At 37.3% G+C, this 22,124-nt stretch overlaps 1 pseudogene; it reads left to right on the top strand.

Moving 5' to 3' along the window:
* The first annotated feature begins 5,505 nt into the window (after positions 1-5,505).
* Positions 5,506-6,412, top strand: LOC112819439 (zona pellucida sperm-binding protein 4 pseudogene; annotated as a pseudogene).
* Positions 6,413-22,124: the final 15,712 nt, after the last annotated feature.

The raw sequence follows: 22,124 nt of genomic DNA, 5'->3' as shown, positions 1-22,124 counted from the left end.
ATTTACTGTAATATTACCCTTTTTGTTCTAATCTTAAAGCTACACTTCCAGGGTTGTAGTTCAGAATAATAATTACTTAAAGTATTGTTCTATAGCTAAGGAGTTTCTTTTCTTTTTTTCCTTTCCCTTTCTTTTCTTTTCTTTCTCTACTGTTTGTTTTGAACAATTACGTCATGCTCTTCATGCTGCTTAGGGTCTGACAAGACTTCAATCAAGGTGTTAGCTGAGTTCCCTTCTATAGCTTAGGGTCCTTTTCCAACTTTATACCATTTTGAAAGGCTTATTCTTAACTCTAGGCTCTTACCTCACATATTTAAGATAACTTTTTTAGCTAACTTATAACTGGCCATTCTTTCTCGAGATGTAAATACTTTTAAAGCCTCTTGCCAGTTTTACTACCCAGGAATATCTTCCTCAGGAACCTGAAAACCTACTGAAAGGATCATATGGTTTTTTTCTTTTATTAGTGTGGTGTATCACATTGATTGATTTGTGAATATTGAACCACCCTTGTAGCCCAGGAATAAATTCCACTTGATCACGGTGAATGATTCTTTTAATGTGTTGTTAGATTTAGTTTGCTAATATGTTGAGAATTTTTGCATCCATGTTCATCAGGGATATTGGCCTGTAGTTCTCTGTTTTAGTGGAGTCTGTCTGGCTTTGGAATCAGGGTAATGCTGGCCTCATAGAATGAATTTGGAAGTTTTCCTTCCATTACTATGTTTTGGAATAGTTTGAAAAGAATAGATATTAACTCTTCTTTAAATGTTTGGCAGAATTCCCCTACCACGATGTGAAAGGAACTAGAGAGTATTATGTTAAGCAAAGTAAGTCAGTCAGAGAAAGACAAATACCATACGATTTCACTCATATGTGCAATTTATTTATTTATTTATTTATTTATTTATTTTTTTTAAAGATTTTATTTATTTGACAGAGAGAGACAGTGAGAGCAGGAACACAGGGGGAGTGGGAGGGGGAGAAGCAGGCTTCCCGCTGAGCAGGGAGCCCGATGTGGGACTCGATCCCAGGACCCTGGGATCATGACCTGAGCCGAAGGCAGACGCTTAACGACTGAGCCACCCAGGCGCCCCTCATATGTGCAATTTAAAACACAAAACAGATTTACATAGGAAAAAAGAAGAGAGGCAAACCAGGAAACAGACTCTTAACTATAGAGAAGGTTTGCTGGAGGGGAGGTGAATGAGCAGATATGTTAAATGGGCGACGGGTGGGGTGCCTGGGTGGCTCAGTCAATTACATTTCTGCCTTCCATCTGGTTCCATCTTTTCCTCTGTTCACAAACTACCTCTGGACAGTTGCGTTGTTTTCGTTCAATGTTTCCATTCTTAGACATCCGTCATTGCTGCTGCGACCAGTGCCAAATGTTCATCCTCATTGCCGCCTCCTGTTCTGCCCACGTTCCCCTCCTCCTGGAAGCTCTTAGGGGAAGGGGCCCGGGGCAGAACAGGCTGGGTTACCGACCACCCCAGTCCCAGGGAAGGTGGGGCCCTGCCCCTAGGATGCTGCAGCAGAGTGGGGGGGGGGGGGCTGTATTGACCGTCAAGGGTGTAGGGGCTACCTTCTCCCCCCTGTTCTGTCGGGGAGGAGGGAGCCATTATTTGTCCCAGCCTGCCCCCCCCCAACTGGTTTCCTATTTGCAGTTACTTGAATAAAAAAATACCTTTTCTGGAAAAATAAAAATAAAAAAATTAAAAAAAAATAAATAAATTTCTGACTTCCACTCAGGTCATGATCCCAGGATCCTGGGATCAGGCCCCACATGGGGTTCCTTACTCAGTGGGGAGTCTGGTTCTCCCTCTGCTCCCCACTTGTCCTATCTCTGTAACTCAAATAAATAAATAAATAAAAAATCTTAAAAAAAGAAAAAAAATAAATGGGTAATGGGTGTTAAGGAGGGCACTTGTTTTGATAAGCACTGATTGTTGTAAGTTATGAATCACTAAATTGTACACCTGAAACTAATATTACACTGTATGTTAACTAACTGGAATTTATTTAGTTTTTTAACATTGTATTTATTTATTCGACAGAGAGAGAGATTACAGAGGGAGAGTAAGAGGGAGAAGCAGACTCCCCACTGAGCGGAGAAACTGATATGGGGCTCCACCCTGAGACCATGACCTGAGCCAAAGGCAGACGCTTAACCAAATGAGCCATTCCAGGCGCCCCAACTAACTATAATTTAAAAATAAAAACTTGGAGAAAAAAAAGAAAGAAGAAAGAGCCTGAAAACCATCTCTTTGAAATGCAGTCACCAAGGATGATAGAGCACCTAACTCCCAGTTTCTGTACAAGAGTAGGAGCCTAACTTCAGTGGGAGTCTTGCTTCAAGTTGCTCGGTGATGGACATTAAGGAGGGCACGTGATGTAATGAGCACTGGGTAATGAGCATTGCAACTGATGAATCACTGAGCTCTACCTCTGAAACTACATTATATGTTTATTAGTTGAATTTAAATAAAATTAAATTTAAACGAAGTTGCAAAACTACCTCCCCTCACAAAGATATGTTTAGTTTTCCTTTGAATAAGGCCAGTTAGCAGAGATGAACTTGCTAGTTGTCTACTGCTGATCTGAATTTTGTTTTAGAAAAGAATCAAGGATGCTTAGATGCCTTTGAAGAATTTTTAAATTGTTCTAGTCTGTGTTATTGATGGAATTATGTGCCCCCCCATTTATATACTGAAGCACTGACCCTCAGTGTCACAATATTTGGAGATAGGGCCTTTGAAGAGCTACTTAAGTAAAATGAGGTAACAGGATGGAGGCCCTAATAGGACTGGTGTCCTCATAAGAGAAATAAGGGATACCAGAGCTCTTTCTTTCTTTCCATGTGCAACAAAACAACAAACCACAAACCAACCCTGACAACACCTTGATCTTGAACTTCTAGCCTCCAGAACTGTTAGAAAACAAATATCTGCTGTTTAAGTCACCTAGTCTGTGTTAGTTATGGCAGCCCAAACTGACTAAGATAGAATGGGAACTGTTATTATTATTTTTAATTATTATTTGTTTTGTTGTTGATCTTGTTTTTAAGATTATGAGATAATGGAAACTCCAGAGCACTGTGTTAGATATAAAGTGAATGTGGTGTATAATCAGCAAAATAGACTGGAGCCCCACTAACACATTCACATAGCTCTTTTGGAAGTGACTGTAACAGTTGACGTCTGGCAATATCAGGCCCTTCTCTTAGGTTTTTTTAGAATTAAATGAGAAAATACATGTGAAGTTCTTTTGAACAAAAGTGCACAAACTGTATTTCTAGAAGAAAACATTTCTATAGGGACTAGAATTTAGTAATCAAGAATTTGTGATTATTAGAACAGATTGTTTTGCCCTTAGGGAGTTTATAATATACAAAGCAAAATACACATTTAATAAGTAATAAATTGTTATGATTCTAAACAGGAGGCATTAACACATGCACCATGTGGCCTATACATTTTAGAGATGCTAACAACAAATTCTGTCAAATTAAATATAAATGAAAGTACTAAAAAGTACTAAACATGAAACATTAAAGAAAATATAATTCACATTTAATTTGGGTGGCAAGAAAAATAAGATATGGAGTGCATATTGATTCCATTATAATTAATTTTCTCTTTTGTTTTTGCATATTAGATATAGTTATTGATGAGTTATCATTGACCATTCAATTAAATGGTGCATTTATAGAAAGCGAAAAGGTAAAAAGGATCTGGAAATATGTTTATATTTAAGAATTTGTGCCTAAAGGATTTGATTTTATAGAAATTATAAGAAGCATAAACAGTAACTTTTATCAAATTATATTTTTATAAAATTTAAAAAAGAATTATCTAAATTTGGCTGTTATTATATTAAAAAATTATTCTTACCATCCAATTTATTCACACTTTCAATCAGTTGATTTTCACATTTTTACGCTAGGTATTTGTAAAGCCTATATATAGGGATAATGATTATTCAAAAACAATATTTTAATGAACTACATATATTCCTACTGTGATGCTCAATATTTTTTGTTCATTTAATAGATATGTAATGAGATTCTAACTCATTTCTGAACTACAGATACAATTAAAAAGTACTCTGACCTTGTGAATAATATGCCTTCTTTTTTAAAGAATTTATTTATTTATTTGACAGAGACAGAAATAGTGAGAGCAGGAACACGAGCAGAGGGAGTGGGAGAGGGAGAAGCAGGCTTCCCCTGAGCAGGGAGCCCGATATGGGACTCGATCCCAGGACCCTGGGATCATGACCTGAGCCGAAGGCAGACACTTAACGACTGAGCCACCCAGGTGCCCCTAATATGCCCTTTTGAATTACATATATAGTAGGGGAGAAAAACAGTAAATAAACAAAAGTGTAATATAATTATAATATATATTATAAAATGCTATATATAAAAATGAAGCTTAATAAAAGTATAGAGAGTGAAGAAAGAATGTGGAGGAAGGACCATTATATAGATATGATATGTGAGAAGAGACACAAATGAAACTAGGGACTGAACTCTACAAATTATACAATATATGGGGAAGAGTATCATATTCAAAAAGCCAAGCAATCCCAAAGGCTCTGAAGAAGAAACGAGTATTAGCACTTTTAGAATAGCCTGGTGATCATTAGTGTGGCAAGAGAAGAGTGAGTGAGATTGGAAGCATTGGGAAATGAGAGTGTAGATATTTGCAGGGGCGAGTTCAAGATCACATACAGGGACACAAAGCCAGAGAAGTAGAATGTAGTTGGTGAGAATTTGGTGGATATCAGATATGATGTGAAGATAGAACAAACAGCAATATCTGACAAAGTGGCTATAAAAGAGAGGCAAGAAAGATCCTGGGATTTATTTGTTTAGCAAGTGGGTAAACTGTGCCATCACTTACTGAGAAGAAAAACAACAGAGAAGAAGCGGCTGAGGTGGGGGGGAAACGGAAGCTTGGTTTTGAATATTTTGAATTTAAGATGCTTATTAGACACCAAAATGGATATATCAAATAGGCAATTGTACATACGAATCTAGAATTTAGATAAGAATATGGGATGGAATTAAAATATGGGAGTCATCATTATATTGATGGAACTTTAAAACCTTGGAACTAGAAATGACTACCAAGACATTAATGTAAATGACAAGTGTATAAAGTGCTAAATTCTGGCAAATTCCAACAGTTTAAAGATGGGAAGAAAAAGATTGGGTGAGAATGATTAAGAAGAATAAGCCATGTGCTACATATTTCTTTGTTATCTAGAAGTGAAGTGAAGAATGTGTTTCAAGGAAGAATTGTTGAATGTGAGAGTACAACTTTTGAGTTGTTTGTCTATAAGAAGGTACAGAAATATGAATCAGAAACTTGGGGACAGAAGAGTTTGTAGAAAAATAAGATTGACATTTTTGTTCTTAAGATGGAAGCTATTTTACCATTGAAGATTTTGATAGGAAGTTAACTTGAATGCAGCTGACTACTCCTCTTTAGCTCCATGATGGCAAAACATGCCCTGTTCTGGCTTCCATTTACTTCCTGTGGTTCCACAGACAGATCACCACAGATCAGGCAGTAAATGAAAATGAGCTGGTTGCAGTAGGGATGTGAAAACTTGGAGCCATGGTTCTATCACTCATGAAAGTATCTTCAGTTTTGGAGTCAACTGTAGCTACTCTGTAAGGAGCAGCATTTCCCAGTTAATGTCCTGGTTCTTACTCTTCCTCCACCCGTTCTAGACACCTAGCCTGAATCCCTCACGCTGGGACTTCAGACTGCTGAAGATAGAGACATCAGCTCCAACCACACTCCAAACCCAGTGATGGTTACTTCAGGGTACCATTTATGTGGAGGTCTCCTTCTGTCACAGAACATGCTCTTACGTAAGGCTGATCCTGTGTCAACACTGGGCCACATCCAGTACAAATCTTCTACGTCAGCTACAGTGGCCCATGCTGGGGAAGGGATGCCTCTAACCCAGAGATAATTAACCAACCCAACTGGTCCTTGTACAGAAAGCTTGGATCTACCATTTCCTTGTCACCACTGGCACTTCAGCATTTTCACTCAGCGTTGCAAACTCCATGGCAAAGCTGGCACTTAGGACCCTGGTGTATCTGCACTGCAATGCATTGGTCTGTAAGCCTACTGGGACACCATCGTGTATGATAACCTGTCATAAAGATGAAGTGTTGACATCCATTTTTAGCACAGTACTGTTGGCATTTCTAGTAAGAATCCCATAATTCTACTCCAAGCCACTAAAGACTCTTCAGAAAAACCCCATAAATACTCCAGTTTTCCTATAGACTCCATAGCTCTGAAGGTGGCAGGCCTTTTTAGGACTTAATTGTGGAGCTTTGCTAGTGTCCTACTTCACGATCAGGAAATTAGACACAGATTACTAGAGCCAATGTATTAATGAAAACAGATTGCATTAAAAAAGAGAGGGTTAGCCCTCTAGGACATGCCCTTTCTAGCTGTCTGTCTGCATCAAATGGCTTCTGAGATCGAAAGTGAGACTTTAATTTTTGGGTACTGTTGGAAGGAAACATACCTGCATGAGTTTTACCTTCTTGAACTGATGAGAAGCTTGAGTACCAGGAAAAAAAGTCTTGAAGCTAGGATGTAAATGTAGCAGATGGAGCTTGCTCCCTAGAAATTCTTGACATTTGCAGAAAGTAAAAAATGACCCCATGGAATTTTTCTTAAGCTTCTTAATTCCAAAAAAACTACTAAATATTTGGAATTGTTTACTGACCATCTTATTCCTGAAATTTGGACGTTATAGTGAGATCTGGTAGGATGAAGGCTTCCTAAAAGTGCATTAGCAGGTGGCAGATGGCCAAGCTACCATTCTGCCAACCAACAGAAGACAGCTTTGCCCTCTACCTTGTTGTAGTGCCACCAAACTTGGGGTATTCCAACAATTAGAACTGAGCTCAATGAGCTGAAAAATAAAAGTAACCACTGACAAAGACCACCAGCCAGAATAAAAACATAAACTTGCCCTTTTGGAGCCACTGGAGAAGTCAGAAGACTATCTCATTAAACAAATAAACAAATATTAAAACATTTAAGACTATGTATTAGCTATCTATTATTGCATAACCAGTATCATAAACTTAGTACCATAAAAAAATACATGCTTATTATCTGAAAATTTCTGTGCATCAAAACTTGGTCATAACTTACCTTGGTTCTCTGCAAGGCTACAAGCAAAGTGTTTTCCAGAGTTGGATTCCTATATAGAGGCTCAGCTGAGGAAAAATTGATTTCTAAACTCAGATTGCTGGCATAATTCTCTTCTTTCTCTTTCTCCCCTCCCCCTCCTTCTTCACCTTCCTCTCCTCCTTGTCCATCTTCTCCTTTCCTTCTAGTCCTTCTCTCTTCCTTCTTTTTCTTGTTTTCTGGTAAAACTGAGGACCCTGGCTTCTTCCTACCTATAGGCAGCTCTCAGCTCCTAGAGGCTACCTGCTATTTCTTGACACATGGTGGCTTACGTCGTCAAAAGAACAGGGAGAAATACTGCTAGCAAGACAGAGTGCAATTTAACATAACATAATGAAGGGTGTAATGTTCTGTTGGTCAACAAAGAAAGTTGCAGGTCCAGGAAGGGGAAAGAATTATGTAAAGTCATGATCACCCTGAGACAGGGAACACGGGTGCCACTTTATAGTGTCCTGTACACAAATGATAAATACACCAAGTGTTTTGAAGCTAAAATAAGAACCTGAATTTGCATCAAAATTATTCAGTTGCTGAACTGAAGTATATCTTTAAAGACTTTGCACATTATGATGTTATCTGTCTCTAAAGAGGGCTCACTCTTTTCACTGCTAGCCAGAGAAAAGTGGGGGTTTATCATCTTAATCCAGTCAGGGATTGAGATAAATTGAAGCTGGGTTGCAGTTAGTGTAAGGCTCATTTTCTATCTGCTTTGCTCTTTTTCATAGGGTATAGTCCAGGGCTTTCAACTGAGAGCCTAATGTTTCACCAGGGACCCTTTCTGGAAGGGTTCTATATTTTAATCTTTCTTCCTAGAACTATAAGCCTGAAAAAAAAAAAAATCCCTTCTCCACTTACTCAGAGTTTTGAGGCTTATATTAAATCTCCCACTCTGCACAGCTTCTGCTTCACCCACTGTTTCCAGGTAAAAAGCTGCGGATCATTAGCTGGCCTTTCCTGAATTATCCCTTCCTTGTGATATCTGCCCCTCCAATTCTGTTGGTTCCAGGTTTCTGATACTACCACATACTGCTTTTAAACATTATCCTAATTTTGAAGTTGTTTCTAGAAATATTGGTCTTTCAAAAATTTTTTATCTTACAGTAAGTCAGAAGACCTTAATTCTGTACCTAAAAACATTATACAAAAAAAATAAAAAATTAAACACCTCACTTTCCCATTCTTCCTGTCATTTTATTACCTCATATTTCTCTATTTATTCCGAGTCCATTTTCCCCGAGAATATAGAGAATTGTGTTCTTTATTTTTTTGTGTTTTTTTTTTCGTTTTCTTTTATTTACTATATGCTACTTGCTTCTATCACTTCCTCTCATTTTTGTGTCTATTTACTCTCCTTTCAAGAATAATGTGGAAAAGGCTATTTGGAGTAAACTGGAAAACTAACACTCGACCTTGCATGTGTTGCCTTAAAAAGACTCATGGAAATTCTGAGTATCTCTGATCCTATGTAGATCCATCCAGTCCACTATCTATTGCTACAGAACAAACGATCCCAAAATTTATCGGCTTGAAACAATGATCATTTTATTCTACCTCATCAGTTTGTGGGGCATGAGTTCAGGCAGGCTGACTTTTCCATTCCGCATGTTGCTAATAGATATCGCTAAGGGGTTTTCAGCTGGCAGAGGGCTGCCCTGGATGATCCAAGATATCTGGCCTCCCATGTTTTGTGCCTTGGCAGAGATAGTTCCAAAGCTGGGCTTAGCTGGGACTCTCAATCAGAGAATCTACACTAAGCCTCACCAGTGTTGTAATCAGACTTCTGCCATGGCAACTCAGAGTTCCCTAAGACAGTGAGGCCCAGGTGGAGGCTGGAGAGATTCTTTATGTCCTTGCTTCAAATGTCCCAGAACATCATTGTCACTGTATTTGATTGGTCAAATCATACAGGCCAGCCCAGGTTCAAGAGAGGGCGATTAGAGTCTGCCTATGAGTGGAGGGGTAGCAAAGAGTATGTGATCATCCTTAATATATCACAATATCACTGTTGCATTTTTAGTGTTTGCCTCTGCCCACCCCCATCCCTTTCAAGGAGAACAAGTTATAAAGTGGGCTTATAATATAGCTCATGGCAGTGTAATAAGTCAATTATTATATTGTTATTTAGTGCTTAATTATCACTACTTAGCTTACTCTCTCTGCAGCTATAAAGCCAAATGTGCTTTATCTCTGTCATGAGCTGATCCATAAAGCTAGGATATTTCTCAGGGTTAGGAGTCCTAATTAGAGTTTAAAATTATGTGTCTTATTCTTGCTGGTTATAAAACCATTTGAATCTCAGCTTTAAATCTATAAGTTTATGCTTTGATTTTTGATACTGCAGGGAGGATTCTGCAATGTATAATTCTTTGTCATGTGGATTCCTCTTATGCTTTTTCAGTACAGGCACTGGAGAGAGACTGAGACAAAGGAGGAAAGAAGGGACCTGTCAGTGCCTGTTGTCCCTCTCAGTGTCACTTTATCAGTGTTGCTTCCCCCTTGCTGCAGCAGTGGTTTTGAATTCCTAGAATAGTTTGGGTCTTTCAGAACCATCCTCATCACCACCCCTCCCCTCTGGGGGGTTACCAGAATTAAGCTGACTTCCAGCTCTACACATCTGAAAGGATGTGATACCAACACTGACAGATGACGCTATCTGCTGAGTAGCATCTCAGCCCCGGTTCTGGGACCTTATCCTGAGCTTCTAAAGCACTAGGCATTACTCCTTGCTCAAAGGTGTTAGTTATTATCTATAGAATCCCCCTGGCCACCTCTGGTTTACCAGACTAGCTGGCTTGGCAACCTCTCTTCACATGCCTGATTCCCAAATCTGTGTAGATGCTACTCTTGGCCTCTAGGTTCTGAGAACTCCAAAGCTTTTTCCCATATCGAAAGGCAATACCCATTCTCTCATTTATCCCTCCTGCCTTACTTCATTTCTTCCCCTTCTGTCATTTAAGTTCTCCAATATCTGTTTAACCGATTTCTTATATTAAATTTTCTCTGTTGAGATAGCTAATGTAGCTTCTGTTTTTCTAACTGAATGCTCACTGATAACTTGTACAGATCCTCCTTCATCCTTCATTCCCTCGGGATCTGCCTCAGGAAAATACAAGGCAAAATTCTAATACATTTGTGGTAGCTCACTCAACTTTCTTCATTCCACTTGATAATTTTGAAAGAACCCAGTTCATGTATAAAATCCTTTTCTGCTTAGAAAAACTTCCTTACTAAACCCAGGCTAATACAGAATACTTGAGCTGGAGAAAATAACTGAGATCAAGGCCTAAGAGCAAACATGTAATAGTAAGTCATTTTTCCTCTGTATCTGTTTCCTTTCTGTTAGTAATAATAACATTTTCTAGAAGCACTTCCATAATAGTTTCTGTCTTTTCAGGAGTGATTCTTCACCCCTGACCTGAGCAGAGTAAACTTACTCTGGGTGTGTATCTTCTGTCCTCCCTTGTCTAGGTGACAAGTACTTTAAAATTGACAATGTATTAAGTACTATAAAACGTGTTATTGGAATTTTAGAAAACAGATAATTCTGTATGAGGGGCTTCAGATAAAGCTTTATAGGCACAAAGATAATTTATTGAAGGCATGTGTTGGAATTCCCAGAGTTAAGGGGATAGAAAATGTGGGCGCTGAGAAAAATGGCATGTGAAAACTATATTATTGGATCAATCCTTGGTTTATTCACATAGATTTTGAACAAGACTTTTATCAGTAAGTAATGAATTCAGAATTTATTCGGATTTGGTCAGATTTGCTTATCATAGTACTCCGACATTGGACTCTAATTCCACGCCCCCCAAAATGTATTTTGTTCTTTTTGCTTATGGCTTGACACTGCCTTCTTATTCTACAGCCCCTATTTCTGTTATATCTCCCTCAACAGTTGATTGTCTCCTTAACTTATTCTTATTAATCTACATCTCATAGCAAATACGGCTGCCAAAGTTACCAATTTCACTCTAAACTGTATCTTCTCATTGCTGGCTCCTCTCATAAGGCCTCCATGACTGTGCTGCCAAACTTCCTGAAAGGTCTTCTTAGCTGTAGCATTGTGCCTATTGTTCACTGCTGAGACTTCTGTATATTGGATAACTAGAAACTCTGTGTGTGAATATTCCTTATCTAATCTAGAGTAAAAAGAGGAATGAATAAAACTAATAACAATTTTTCATTTCTCATTGGCACAGCTCATATAATAGTATATTCAAGGTGAAAGAAAGAGTAAATGTACTATTCAGATACATTCCAGTTTTAAATTTCATAAGACAAATACTTTTAGTATGGTTTAGTTTCAATATCCCAACTCACTTATTATTCAATTCACTATGCAGTGATATGAATAGAAAAAAATGAAGTTAATACCATCCACTGATCTGGCTTTCCCCAGTAGAGACCAGCTTTCTTACTAATTCAGTCATCTTCCTCTTACTAGATAAAATTGTGCAGTCACTCAGTCTTTTACACTAATTGAAAAAACGCTGATTTTGTACACTGATGGACTACAAAACTTCACTGGAGAGTTTCTGTGATCATAAGTACATTTGATCATTTTAAATAGTGCTCAGGGACCAGATAGCAGAGAGACTAATTCATCTCTGTTTGGAAGGTCTGTACCCAGCATAAAGAGGCATTTCTAATTCTACTCATTACTTCTTCTGAGAAAAAGAATTTTAAGTATTTTATCAGAGTTCTGGTAAGAAAAAAAAATCATTTAAATAACATAATCAAAAATCTATATCTGATTTTTGGATATCATAATTAGAATGCACAGAAGTCATCGGTGAATAAAATTACTAATGGGCCTTAAAGTTATCTTATTTTATTTAAATTAGATGTCAAAGTTAATTTTTAAGACTGTGCAGTTCATGCCTTCCTATGTCCCCAATCTGTGGGTACAAATAATGTCAGGAATATGTTACCATCAATAGTATATCTTCTTGTCTTCACCGCTGTAGTTCAGCTTGTGGATCCTTGTTCTATTTGCACCTGAAAGGAGTCACACTCTCACTAACTAAAAACATTCTGGTACTCTTAAAGCAGATAATACTTAAGAATTTTTGTCCCAGAATATAAGCCTGGATTGGTAATAACTGCCTTTCTCCAAACACTGTTTGGACTTCTGCTTTCCTACTCCTTTTAAAAACAGAACCTTATATGATGTATAGGTATCTGTCATGGTTCCATTAAAAAATAGAAACCAGTCAAATAATTCAAGAGAATATAATAAAAGGACAACTTTTAGACATGTGGGAAAAGTTGACACTCAATAAGGGATATTAAGGCAACCAGACTAACAATATCTAAAAATTGCTATCACCCCTAAGAATGAAGAGATTAAATTTGGAAAATTATGCTTTTGGAACCCAGACAGAGTTAGAATTACTGAGTAGTGGACAAAAGGAAATAAAATTAGTCCAAGAGAGATTCAGTTGTTGCCAAACACAGCCTAGAGCAGAGGGCAAGAAGGAAGACTATCCCAATCTCTCTTTGTCTCTACCTCCCCATCTCCTGTCAATATCTCCCATTGGCCAAATACAATGGCATACTAGCTAAAGGAGGAGCACAGGAAATGCAATGTCTTGGGGTAAACCTCTGGAGCATAAAACAATAATGGAAGAAATAAGAATTCATCTGAGGTGTGGGAGGTGCTAATTGAAAAGAACAAGCACAGCATGCAGATAGATACTTGTGGCTAGGATAAAGAAATCTATATTCTAAAAATGCAATATGTGAGAATCAAATTTAGATAAGCAAATTGTCCTTGTACATATCAATTAAATTCATCAAAAAAGTGACCAAATAAGTTTTCCTGCTTTGGGAATATGTCCTTACAAAATTTAAAATTATAAAAGCACCTTATTGGTTGAAATTAGTCATTTGGCTAACTCTAGTCCTAAGAGATAATTTGCAGCATTATTAACAAACAAGTTAGAGAGGGAGACTTCAGTTTTCTTTTGCGAGGACAACTGGGGGGTGGATAACAACAAAAACAAAAACAAAAAACGATGGCAACCATACATAAAGTTTATTTGATGACTGATCAATGGTTATTATTTTGACAATGAATGAAAATCTATAACTGATTATCCTGAAAACTCTTAGGGAAAAGTATACCTCCATCTGATTGATTGAATCAGAATGTATCTTAATAAGAAAAGAAATTAGGTCTTTTCACTCCCTCTGGTCTCAATAAACAAATTTCTCATTCATTAATTCAGTTTTGTTCCAGGATCCTACTAAATACTGAAATAGAGTACATTCTTGGCTCATTCCACCAAGGTCCTAAAGAACTACAAGAGTGGTGGTGGTGGGGATCAAGATAAGAAGGAAGTCATGAGTGGAGAGTTCTTTTGGACTAGCATAAATAAACTGGTAGCATTAATCTTGAGCAAGAGGCTTCTGGCCTAGTTGTTTGAGAAAAATAAGATATGAAAAGGGCTGCTCCTGTTCTGCTCTTGCTTCTCTACCGCCTTCACTTGGGATGATCAAAGTTGTCTTCTATATTTGCAGATGTTCAAACCGATGGTGCAGATGACTTAAGGAGTAAAATCAAGGTAGTGCAAAGATTTTCAAAGATGAAGAACTGGAAAAACAGGGAAGGGATTTGACTTGCTAAAGACAGTGATTTCCATATCCTCTCTCTAGACCACTAGGGTAGATGGGCTGAAACACATGGAGTGAAACTCTCCCTGACTATAAATAGAAAGCTTCATAAAATATGTGAAATAACTGTCGTCAAAAATTGGATAAAGGCAACACAGAACTTGTGATCCCTGATAGAAGGAAAACAAACAAAATGAATCTCAAGATGACATTATACAAGAACAAGGAAAGAATTGATAAACTGGACGTCATTAAAATTAAAAACATCTGCTCTGTGGACGATATCCAGAAAATGAGAATGAAAGTCACAGATAAGGAGAAAGTATTTATGAAAGAAACAGATGTGAAAGGGCTGCTATAAAACACATAGTCCTTTATATTTTGATAAAATATGCTATATTCTTCGAGCAGCCCTTTATCAAAATATAATATATATATATATATGTGTGTGTGTGTGTACACACACACACACACAGAACTCTTAAAAACTGAACAGGTAATTAAAAAATGAAACAAAGACCTAAAAACCTCAACAAAGAAGATATACAGTTGGCAAGTAAGCATATGAAAAGATGTTCCACATCATTTGTTATCAGAGAAATACACATTAAAACAATGAGATACGACTACACACCTGGGGCGCCTGGGTGGCTCAGATGGTTAAGCGTCTGCCTTCGGCTCAGGTCATGATCCCGGGGTCCTGGGATCGAGTCCCGCATCGGGCTCCCTGCTCCTTGGGAGCCTGCTTCTCCCTCTGCTTCTCTCTCTCTCTCTCTCCTCCTCTGTCTCTCATGAATAAATAAATAAAATCTTTAAAAAAAAAAAAAAAAAACGACTATACACCTATTAGAATGGCCAAAATCAAGAACACTGACAATACTAAATGCTGACAAGGATGTGGAGCAATTCACATTCATTGTGGTGAGAATGCAAAATGGTAATGTCACTTTGGAAGACAGTTTGATGGTTTCTTATAAAACTGAATATACTCTTGCCATGTGAACCAGGAAACATACTCCTTGATTTTTACCCCATGGAGCTGAAAATTTATGGCCACACAAAAACCTGCCTATGAATGTTGATAGCAGCCTTTTTCATAATTGCCAAAACTTGGAAGCAATCAAGATGTTCTTCAGTAGGTAATGGATAGATAAACTGTGGTACATCCAGACAATGGAATGCTGAAAAGAAATGAGCTATCAAGCCATGAAAAGACAAGGAGGAACCTTAAGTGCATCTTGTTAAGTGAAAAAAAGCCAGTATGAAAAGACAATGTATATGCTTTATGATTTTAATTCTAAGGCATTTGAAAAAGGCAAAAATATGTGGACAGTAAAAAGGAAGAATGAATAGGTAGAGTACAGAGGATTTTTAGGACAGAGAAACTATTTTGTATAATACTGCAATGGTGGATACATGTCATTATAAATTTGTCCAAACTCATAGACTGTCCAACACCAAGAGTTAAATTAATATAAACTATGGACTTTGGGTGATTATGATATGTCAATGTAGGTTTATCAATTATAACAAATGTATCGCTCAAGTGGGGGGATGTTAATAATGGGGGAGGGTAGGCAGGTGTGGGGCAGAGACGAGATGGGAAATATCTCTACTTTTCTTTCAATTTGCTGAAACTTAAACTGCTCTAAAAAGTTATCTTAATTAAAATAAAAAATCTGATAGTATCTTTGCCCTGATATATTTTAGACTTACTTGGCACTTGTGATCCCTTTCCTCTTTATGACTTCTCCCTTTTAGTTTGGGTATGTCTAACCTATGCCTGCCCACCATTGTATTTTCGAAGCACATACCTTGTCCAGTTTCACAAGTTCACAGCTCAGGATGAGTCATAACTCAAGTCTCACCCATATCTGATTAATTAATATTTTAGATAAGATTTTGGACTAAGCTTTGATGATAGAATGACATAAGACTTTTGATGACTTTTGGGATAGGGTGAATATATATATATATATATTTTTTTTTTTTTAAAGATTTATTTATTTTGAGAGAGTGAGAATGAGAGAGAGAGCGCACATGAGAGGGGGGAGGGTTGGAGGGAGAAGCAGGCTCCTCACCGAGGAGGGAGCCCGATGCGGGACTCGATCCCAGGACTCCAGGATCATGACCTGAGCCGAAGGCAGTTGCTTAACCAACTGAGCCACCCAGGTGCCCAGGGTGAATATATTTTGAATGTGAGAAGGACATGAATTAGGGGGAGTAAGAAGGTAGAATGTTGTGGGCTGAATCGTGCTCCCCCAATAATCACCATATGTTGAAGTCCTAATCCGTACTACCTCAGAATGTGACTGTTTTTGGAGATAGAGTCTTCTTACAGGTAATTAAGTTAAAATTAGGTAATTAAGTTGAGTCATAATCCAATATGACTGGTGTCATTATAAGAAAAGAAAATTTGGATACCGACATGAACAAAGGGAAGACAACATAAAGACGAAGGGAAAAGATGACCATCCGTAAACCATAGTGAAGGCCTGGATGGATCCTTCCCTCTTGACCCTCAGTAGACAGCAACTCTGCTGATACCCTAAACTCAGACCTCTGGCTTCCAGAACTGTGATAAAATAGATGTCCATTGTTTAGTTAATCCAGTCTGTGGTACTTGGTTATAGCAACCCAGCAGACTAATACACATCCCAAGAATTTTTATTAAGAGGGCTATTAAGTAAACCACTATCACCCAAGAAGCAAAGAATGAGCTCTGCATGAGAGACAAATTATAATGTTTTCTTTTAAAGATTTTATTTAAATATTTGAGAGAGAGAACAAGTGGGGAGAGGGACAGAGGGAGAAGGAGAAGCAGGCTCCCCACTGAGCAGGAAGCCCGACACCGGGCTTGATTCCAGGACTCTGGGATCATGACCTGAGCCAAAGGCAGATGCTTACTTGAGCCACCCAGGCAACCCGATGTCTCTAGTTTTAGTATTGCTATTTTTTATTCCGTTGTTCTTTTGTGAATGCAATAGTTGGTTATTATTTACTCTTGATTTGGTACACCATACAACGTAATCAACCAACTGTTGAGATTTTTCTCAGAGGCACAACTCAGCTTCTTTTGATATCATTTTCTTGTAAGAAATTATTATTTTACCTGAGTAGTTGAAGTCAAACATAAAGTGACTTGTAAAAGTATAGCAATCATAGCTACAGCCCAGATAGAAAACTAAAGCCCTTCTAGCTAGTCTACAAGTTATTAGATTAGGGATGGGATCAGTTCTAGTGGTTTAAGTTTAGCACTCTTGGCTCCCTGTTTGGAAATCGATGGCAAACTATAATCATAATCTTTCCCCTAATACTGTCTGTATTATATTACTTAAGTGTGCATCCTCTCCAGAATCTTTATTGCTGCTGTACAGTCACTGTCCTTTAAATGATGAAATAAATCATCTTCCAAAGAAAAACAAGAAAATCAATTTGAAACAATACTGTCAAAAACTCCATGTATGACTCAGATTTATCAGACAATGATATAAAACTATACTGATCACATTCCATGATGGAAATGATCTACCATTCAGCTTAGTCAATGAATGATCAAAAAAAGACTGAGAATTTGAACCAACATATGAAACAATTTGTGGACTAATTATACTCTCTCTCTGTGCTAAACAATTCTGTGACCAAATAAACTTCTCTGTTTCTGTGCTCAATAATACTTGTAACTGATGAAATAATTTAGCTACATGATCCAGCAAATACTTGTTCCTGGAAGATTAGACTATGAGAAAATTAAATTAGCTTCATTTCCCATATGAATATTTGATTATTAAGGCTTTTCCACCAATACAAAACTACTTTGTTATAAACTCTGCTCAGTTCCAACTAGTCCTCTGCCTAGGATGATCTGTTTTAAAATCACTGAGTCTAAGTCATGAAACTCTGCATGTATTGTGTCATAAATTCTGATGAGACAAAACTATTTTTTTTTCCATGTGATGTTTTCTGTGAATACCATTAAGTCCAATAACTCAGGTTTGCTTGATCTACTGGTCAATGGTTTGGACCAAAATTTTTTTTTTACTTTTTTTTTTTTTAACTAACATACAATGTATTATTTGTTTCAGCGGTACAGGTCTGTGATTCATCAGTCTTACACAATTCACAGCACTCACCACAGCACATACCCTCCCCAGTGTCCATCACCCAACCACCCCATACCTCCCAACCCCCTCCACTCCAGCAACCCTCAGTTTGTTTCCTGAGATTAAGAATTTCTTGTGGTTTGTCTCCCTCTGTTTTTTTTTTATTTTTTTAAAGATTTTATTTATTTATTTGACAGAGAGAGACACAGTGAGAGAGGGAACACAAGCAGGAGGAGTGGGAGAGGGAGAAGTGAAGCAGGCTTCCCGCAGAGCAGGGAGCCCAATGCGGGGCTCAATCCCAAGACCCTGGGATCATGACCTGAGCCGAAGGCAGACGCTTAACGACTGAGCCACCCAGGCGCCTCTCCCTCTGTTTTTTTGTTTTGTTTTGTTTTGTTTTGTTTTTAGACCAATGAAGAATTTTAAGCAGGTCAGGTATATGCAAATCTGCATTTAGAAAAGTACTCTGAATGTGATGTGCAGAGGCCAATGAATAGGTTTAAGCTTCTAAATTTTTAAGAGCATTTATCTTTTCATAATTATTTTTCATGTAGACTTGCTTATAGTTAAAAGAATAGCTTTTAGATAGTATTCTATACTTGCTTGATATTTTATATATCAGTATAAATCAGTGCATACATTATATAACCAGATCAACAGTAGATTTTATGAAATATCTATGTGATTAATATTAAGATTCAAGGCTATCAGAGCTAAGGACCAATCCCAATTTCTAATAACTATAAATAGGACTTGCCAACTTGAAAGGCGAGAAATCAGCCTGTTTTCCAGCAGCAATGTTAGGGTCAGTCAATCCAGTCATCCAGTTTTAAAGATAAAATGTTGACATGAAAAATAATCAAATTATTTAATGGAAAATGCTCCTTCTTATTGCTCACTGATTAATTTTATATAATTCACTAGTCAAGAGTTCCCATTAAATTCATACTCCTTTCAATGTACATGGAATTCATACTGCATTTAGAAGCAGTCTCAGCACATTCTGATACATTGAACTATAATCCTAACACCAACCAGCTTCTGTTCATGTTCAGAACTTGTGATTACTAGGAGCATTTCTCCTAGAATTGTTCAGCCCCGAAGGCTATCGATCTAGTGCCAAACCTTACTGTATTTCTCCATCTATTTTCTCCATTTATTTTCAACTGATGTGCTGGGGTTGACCTTTGCTTTGCTCTGTAATTTTGCTTCTCCGTGGTTTCTTATAATGAGTATGTCTATGACAATAAATCTTTCCTTGAACATAGTTCTTGAATTAACTATAATTTATAACAGAGTAGCTTATTTACCATGGCTTATTTTGGGTACTTCCAAATGATTATCTTAAAATTCTTAATCACTAACTGAAATTTTATTTATTTAAAAAGTCATGTGTAGGGCGCCTGGGTGGCTCAGTTGGTTAAGCGACTGCCTTCGGCTCGGGTCATGATCCTGGAGTCCCGGGATCGAGTCCCGCATCGGGTTTCCTGCTCAGCAGGGAGTCTGCTTCTCTCTCTGACCCTCTTCCCTCTCGTGCTATCTCTCATTCTCTCTCTCTCAAATAAATAAATAAAATCTTAAAAAAAAGTCATGTGTTGGGGCGCCTGGGTGGCTCAGTCGGTTAAGCCACTACCTTCAGCTCAGGTCATGATCCTGGAGTCCCGGGATCGAGTCCCGCATCAGGGTCCCTGCTCGGCAGGGAGTCTGATTCTCCCTCTGACCTCTCTCATGTTCTCTCTCTCTATCTCATTCTCTCTCTCAAATAAATAAATAAATCTTAAAAAAAAATCATGTGTAATCACATATTATTTAAAGCTTTTGTGACTTATGGTCATGTGCACACATGAGATTTTTGAATTTGAAAGCTATCAAATGTATAAATCATATGAACACTAAGTGTCATATTACCATTTCATTACAGTATATAAATTTTCATTCTTTAGATAAATTGTATTATATAACTTAAATCCTTTTGAAGAAATTCTTTCTGGAATCATAGTGATAGTAGATGTTTCTGTGTAGCTATTCATTCATAGCTACACAGAAGCTATACTTCATTTCTACGTTGCTGTGCTACTCAGTTGATTTCTAAATACTTCTTCCCGTTGGCCCTAAATCCACTGCTTTTCTGGTCCAGTCTTAAGCCATTAAAATCCCATTTACACCAATTTCCAATATTAAAGGCTTTTGTAATGTCCGATTTCACTGAAAATTCTGCTTCTAATGCATTATTTGAAGATAATATGGAGCCAACCTTAGGGATGTCGGTAAACTTTATTTAAGAGACGCTTCTTCAACTTTTCAAAATAGCCTAGGAAAGTGGTGACTGTGTGGCTGTTTGTTAAGTATCTACCTTCAGCTCCCCAGGATCCCAGGGTCCTGGGATCTAACCCAGCATCAGGCTCCCTGCTCCACCGAAAGCCTGCTTTTCCCTCTCCCTCTGCACCGCCCCCCACCACCCATGTTCTCTCTCGCCCATGCTCTCTCTCTCAAATAAAATCTTTATATATATATATATTTTTTAAGATTTTATTTATTTATTTGACGGAGAGAGAGACAGTGAGAGAGGGAACACAAGCAGGGGGAGTGAGAGAGGGAGAAGCAGGCCTCCTGCGGAGCAGGGAGCCTGACTAAGAGCTCGATCACAGAATACTGGGATCATGACTGGAGCCGAAGGCAGATGTTTAACCACTCTATATCAAGGGAAAAACTGACTCATACTCTAAACTGTATAATCTAATGGTCCTTCCACTTTTAGGTGGCAATTTTTGACTCATTTGGAATCATCTCAGCGTTTAGATTAAAATTATGTGGGATGATGTTGAATGCATTGCAAGAAAGGAAGGTTGAGGATCAGCAGAGGGAGATATAGTGGCCTCTGGCATACTGCTTTAATACAACTGAAAATATGTTTATAAATTGTAGACATCATGCCGCAAATATATCTGACTCTCCTCTACCTATGTATCTTCTTTAAAAGTTATGCAAAATTCTTCAAAGATTATGCAAAAACTAATGATGTAATGAATGGTGATTAACATAACATAATAAAATAAAAAATCAAGATGTGCATATATATATGTATATATAGACACACATGAATAAAAAGAGAATGAATAAAGGATGAAAAAAATAAAAAAAATAAATAAAAGTTATGCAAAGCCATACTATGTAAATTGACCAGTGAAATGTCAATATAAAGTAGAAGCTTAAGAGCCTGTGCTAAACACCCATTCTCCTTTCTCTGCATTAACAATTATGAAAGCATGTGTCAAGATAGAATCTCAGTTTGCATCCCTGCAATGTATATGTACTGTGAATTATAGATCCACATATTCTTAAAATTTTTAAATTTATGTTAATTTGTTTTAGTTAACATAAAGTGTTATATTAATTTCAAGCATGCAATATAGTGATTCAACCCTTCCATATATCACCCTGTGCTCATCAAGACAAGTGCACTACTCAATCCCCATCACCTATTTCACCCATCCCCCACTCCTCTCCCCTTTGGTAACCATCAGCTTATTCTCTATCTTTAAGAGCCTTTCTCTTGATTTCTTTCTCTCTCTCTCTCTAATATTAAATACGTAATATGTAAATATTAAACAGCACACTACTGCACAAGAAATGGGCTAAATAAAAAATCAAATGGCAAATCAAAATATGTCTCAAAACTAAAGAAAAAGAAAACACAATATTCCAAAACCTCTGAGATGCAGCAAAAGCAGGTGTTAAGAGTGAAATTTATGCTATAAAGGCTTGTATTGAGAAAAAAGTTCAAATAAACAACTTAATATTACACCACAAGGAACTAGAAAAATAAGAAATCTAGCTGAAATTTAGTAAAGGAAAGAAATAACAAAGAAAAATTGGAAATAAATAAGAGACCAGAATAAACAATAACATAACATTGAAATTAATGATGGGTTTTTCCAAAAAATAAGTAAAATTGGCAATGCTTTAACTATATTAGCTAAGAAAAAAAAAGAGAGAAGACTCAAAAACCAAAATGAGCAATGGAAAAGAAAACAACACAACAGATAACCACAGAAATACATAGTGTGATAACAGATTATTATAAAAAAATCATATACTAATACATCAGATAACTTAGAAAAAAACAATAATTCCTAAAAATGCACAGGTTACCATGATTGAATCATGA

This window comes from Callorhinus ursinus, unplaced genomic scaffold (assembly GCF_003265705.2).
Source record: "Callorhinus ursinus isolate GAN/ISIS: 27379988/994484 unplaced genomic scaffold, GSC_fseal_2.0 scaffold6, whole genome shotgun sequence".
NCBI classification, from domain to species: Eukaryota; Metazoa; Chordata; class Mammalia; order Carnivora; family Otariidae; genus Callorhinus; species Callorhinus ursinus.
This window is presented reverse-complemented; position numbering and strand designations above follow the sequence as displayed.